The sequence below is a fragment of the Archocentrus centrarchus genome, chromosome 12, assembly GCF_007364275.1.
Source record: "Archocentrus centrarchus isolate MPI-CPG fArcCen1 chromosome 12, fArcCen1, whole genome shotgun sequence".
NCBI classification, from domain to species: Eukaryota; Metazoa; Chordata; class Actinopteri; order Cichliformes; family Cichlidae; genus Archocentrus; species Archocentrus centrarchus.
In genome coordinates, this window is record NC_044357.1 from 20,709,042 (window position 1) to 20,714,546 (window position 5,505).

Sequence of the window (5,505 nt, forward strand, 5' to 3'; positions counted from 1 at the left end):
AGAGCCTCTTCCCAATAAAAGAACCCCACGGAGCATGCGCAGAGCCTCGCCCTGCTCCATTGACAGCAGAGAAACACTAATGCCATCAATTGCTCTCGCCGGATTAGGGAAGGCAGGCAGGGAGTGCAGCCTGCAAACATCCACCGAAGGAACAAATGAAGAAACAGCCAGCAGCCATCTTACCTCACATTATTTGCTGTGTCTCAAGGTGGGGGTGTTATTTTAGCGAGTAAGAGCGCAGGCAGGGTGGCATGATCCCACCTGCCTGCAGCTCTGATGAACTTGTGTAGTTCTTGATAAAGTAGCAATTAGTATTTGATACTGTACAAAAAAAAAGTGGCAAGAAAAGAGTCAAACTAGGTGAAATCGGTGGAAACAGAGTGGAGGAGATGATGAGTTTTGTCCTTTTTCTGTTTGAAAAAAATAAAATATAATAAAAAATTCTGGCAAATACTAACAGATAAATCAGAGTCAACTGTTGTGCCAGATTTAATTTTGTGTTTATTTAATCAAAGACGGATTTAGATCAGATTAAGTGACTTCATAGTAAAAGAAATGTGATAAATTGTGGAAATTATGTACAACTTCCTTTTTTAAAATTTACTTCCTCTCTTACTAAAGAGATACTAAAGATAACTTAATTATTTATTTATTTATGACATACCAGAGCAGTGTAGCAGTACCAAAAGTATTGAATTAAGCTTAACCATGTGTATTTTGTACTCAGAGGCTGCCCTAACATGTTCTTTTAATTAATTTGTAAGAAGAAAAATGTGTTGGTTTTTTTTACAGTTTCTTTAAGAGCGAGCTTACAGTTTGTTTGTTGTTTGTTTTTATGACTGTATTTACACCTGGTTTTAAAAGTCGACAGCACCAAATATACACTCATCAGATACACCCGTTGAGCTGCTTGTTCACACAAATCTCTAATCAGCCTGTCACATGGCAGCAAATCAGTACATTTAGGCATGTAGATACGGTCAAGATAAAGTCCTGACGTTCAAAGCAACCATCAGAATGGGGAAGAAAGTTGATTTAAGTGACTTTGAACATGGCATGTTTGTTGGTGGCAGACAGGATGCTCCCAGTATTTCAAAAACTGCTGACCTACTGTGATTTTACGACACAACCATCTCTAGGGTTTACAGAGAACAGTCCAAAAAAAGAGAAAACATGTTGATGCAAGAGGTCAGAGGACAATGGCTAGACTGCTTTGCTACATCCAAGGTATGCAGAACACACAACACATTGAACCTTGAAGCAGATGGGCTACAGCAGCAGAAGACCACACTGGGAGTGCCACCCCTGTCAGCTAAGAACGGGAAGCTAAGGCTACGGTTCACATGGGCCAGAGACAAAAGGGGGTGGGTCCAACCCATTACCAGCAAGGTAAAATGTTACCTGGTCTAATGGCGTGGCCAATGATTGTAAGACCAGCAAGATGTATTATGATAGGATCATTCAAAGCACTTACAGAGGGAGTCTGAGATGCTTTTGCCCACTGATCTTTTGTTCTGATGTGTCCCCAACAACAATGTAACAGGAAAATATGTCATCAGTACAGCATGTCCCGTTTCAGTTTTGTCCTGCCTTGCCATGCACACAGATGACATTTTCCTGCCAATCTCAACAGCTGGAATTGCCATTACTTTGTTTTCTTTGCTAGCCCTTGCTAAACAGATTTTATGCTTAACCAGCAAGAGGGGGGCAAAAAGGACTGTGTTTTTGATCTAGCGTTGGAAGCATCATAGTCTGTAGTGAAATTTGTACAGAAACCTTGGAGACACATTATAAACAGTTGTAAACAGTGATGCCTCTTAGCTGTCCACATGTAATCAGATTGCTCAAGATGCATTTTAAAAACAAGTGCAAACAGAGTCCCTAAGGCAACACACTGTTATCCAAAGTTTAGCTGTTATCTAAATGTTTGTAAAACCATAGTAAAAGTTGTGAATTCAGTTGCATTTTCTTATTTTCAGTGATTATATGCTATTACAGTGTGGATGCTCATGTTAAAGATGGCCAAAGTTTGACAAAATGTGGTCACATGTAATCGCCATGAGACAAAAGCTCAGGCTTCAGACTGCTCTAAACAATACATTTCGGACAATTCTCTCTACTCTTGGCACTGTATGACATCATAGAGAGTGGGTCTCATTAATATTGCGATCTCAGGCACACAGCTCCACCTACCTGCCATTGAAACCTTGTGTTTGCCACTGGTCACCAATTAGAGGAAAGTGGGTTTAAAAGGAGTGTGACTTATTCAAAGCTACTCTAATAGCATCCAAGGATTTAAATATGGAGCTGGAAATCAGCTTAATGGGTGCACTTTAATCAAAGTAAACAGTGTTAAGATTTATGATGCATTCATGTTTAAATGGGGGGGGGGGGGTAGTATTATTAGAGGAAATCACAAGGGCAGCAAACGCACATTTACATACAATAGTTGAGTAAACATACACTACAGTGCTGTTGTGTCACATTTTATCCACAATAATTCTAAAACATCAGCTTGCTTTTGAAGAACCCACTGAAATGGATCTCTTTTAATACTGACATTATTCAAGATCAGATCAATTAAGTCTGTGTATGTCAGAAAAGTGAACAGCAACTAACTAATCTATATGACTTGAAGAGATGTAAGAGAGAAGAGAGCAAAGAGAGGGTTGTGTGGCGAATGCTTCTAATCAATACGTAACATGATAAAAGGGCTCAACACCACCGCCCAAAGCTTTTAACAGCATCCTGAGTGCTTGAGCATTAAGTAACGGAAGTACAGATGTCCGTTGACCACCAAAACCTGAACAACTTCTTGAAGCATCAGTGAAAGAGTTGACAGATTTTCCTGCAAGTCATGCAGACTAGACGGGCCGTCTCCTGTCCATTAATTCAGTTCTGCTCCTCAAAGAACAAGAGTTCTCAAGGACAGTAATGCTGCAATGGTCCAGCCTGCATCATGTCATGTACGCACGCAGGCAATGTGTTCATATATGTGTGCCTCTCATTTAAACCCTGCCATGGTAGATGACACATATACTTAATATTTTTTTCCTCATGCAAACCTATTAATAGTGCTTCCTTCACCATCAGCCAACTGCACTGTGCTGTTAAAGACTCTGACTATCAGAGCCACTCCCCTGGCATTTGTGCATGGTGGGCCCTCTAACTGAGGGCCAGTGGCTCGCTTACATCACAAAGCTTTCTGGGAAATGTAGTCAGGGCAAGTTATCTGGCATAAACTGGATGCGTATGCTTGAACAAACTCTGCTGAGTGGCAAAGGCTCGGTGAGGGATGCGTTTTTAGATGAAAATGGCGCAGATGTGTGTAAAAAGCTGAATATTAGACGAAAGAAATTAGACCTTGAGTGATAAATATAGAGGAAAGGCAAAAGGAGGAAGACTGGGAAAGAGAGGTATAATAATGCAAACAATCAGCATGCAAAATACAAGAAAATTACCCGTTTATCATCGAGATTCTGTAGAGCCTCTTTCCCCGTGCTCTCCCTTATCTCCACCTTCCTCGGCTGGGAGATGTCGGTCTGTCGGTCAATGACTCGCCCGTCACTCCGGCCCCTGCACGCCGACAGTGCATCAAAGTCCAGAGTCTTGCTGTCCGAAGAGCCTTCGACTGGGCAGAACACGCCACAGAATTTCTGCCTTGGCCTGGCGGGGCTATCGGAGCCCATCCTCTGAAAGAAAGCTGGCACTTCCCCGGTGGTCGACATGCCTTCTAGGCGGTGGGTTGCGAATGGGTTTGTCGGGGTGTAGCTGCACAGTTGCTTGGAGTCTCAGCTTCTTGTGTTCTATTTTTTCTTCCCCCAGCTCTGTGCGCTTGGGCAGCCACCGCCTTTGCTGGTTTTCAATCGCAGGTGGTCGCACTGTAACAAAAGCACAAGAAATCTGTAAAGCTAATGCTGCTCGGAAAAATCACGCTCCCACTGTGGAGAGAGAAATTGCAACATACATCCACGTAATGTCGGATATTAAGGAAAGATATGAGAAAACCTTCTGCTATATTGCTTGTCAGTGATTCCCCTATAGATCAGCAACAATTCTGATTTGCTTACTCATGAGTCTAAATTAGCTCCTTGCCCACAGCTGTTTGAGTTATAAGTCAGCCTGTGAGAGAGAGACCATAGTCTGGCTTTGTCACAATATGAGATCCAATGGGGTGGAGGAGGAGGATATTTCCCGATGAGGGATTACCTGTAGCCTGAGTGAAACCGTCCAGACTGGCGCTACCGGGAGCGTCCGGAAATGATGCGCGCTCACTTGTCCAAACTGAAGACTTGTTCACTATAGCTCTATTTCAGTCGGAGACAGTGTCCTCACAGCTGTCCCTGCCGGCCACAGAGCTGTGTAATGCAATAAATAAAGCGTGTCATGCAGTCTTTGAATGTCTCTGCAGGGCGTCTCTGTCGGATGTTTGAGGTCAAGAGTCGCCCAGCACCACGGAGAGTTCCCCCAAGTCACACCCAGCCCAACAATGAGGGGCGCTGTCCCTTCAGCACCACACCCCCGCGTTCCAACACTCACACTCCTCAGGTATGTCCAACGCTTACTCAAGTTTCAGCTGCAGCCTCCATTTGACATACAGTCAAAACATAAACATTCAGCCACATACAGAGGGAAATGACATAGGGACATGAGGACGCTCTCTCCTAATAGTTACTTAAATAATTTTAGCTATTATTTATTTTAGTATTGCTTCTTTCACTCCTACCACGTCTGAGAAGATATGTGGCAGCTACAGGCTACATTATACCTGCGGTTTCCACACAAAAGAAACTCATATACTTATAGCATCTGGAAACTTGCATTCAGAATTATTTCTCAATGACCCTGCATAATCATAAGTAAATAAATAAATAAATCTTAAGTTATTATTTATTTAATTTACTATGGAAGCTTGTTTCCACCACCGAAAATAAAATAAAATAAAATAAATTTGCCAGGCAGAGGTGAGTCAACTTATTACCTCAAAATTTTAAGTTATTTATAAGTAAGTCAAATTTTCGAGATGCTAACACAGTTTTTTTATTTATTTTTTACATTTTTATTTATTTATTTAGCAGTGGCAGAAACAAGCTTCCATAGAATTCTAAGACTCCAAAACCGCTGTCAGATTCTTATTCTATTACATCGGATTGGTGCACACAAGTGTGTAACATCATGTTTTTCCAAATAAGCCCCGCCCCTTTCAAACTAATGAGAAGTATGTAGAGAAAAAAAAGAGAGAAATACAATTTCAAATAGGAAAGTGTAGGACGCCAAATTTTATTTTGAAACTAGCACTATCTTAAGGATAATGATGGCTTTCTCAGCTGCTGCCACTGCTCCAGCCTTATAAATGTGATTCAGTTGTTTTGCTGTCCTTTCCCCAAAAGCTAAGTGGTTTCAGCAATTTCAGAATGTGGCAATGAAAACGAAAATTATTTCTGATCTATAAAGCATTAGAAAATATTTTATCAAAAGCTAAATTAAGTCATTAAGCCATTAGTT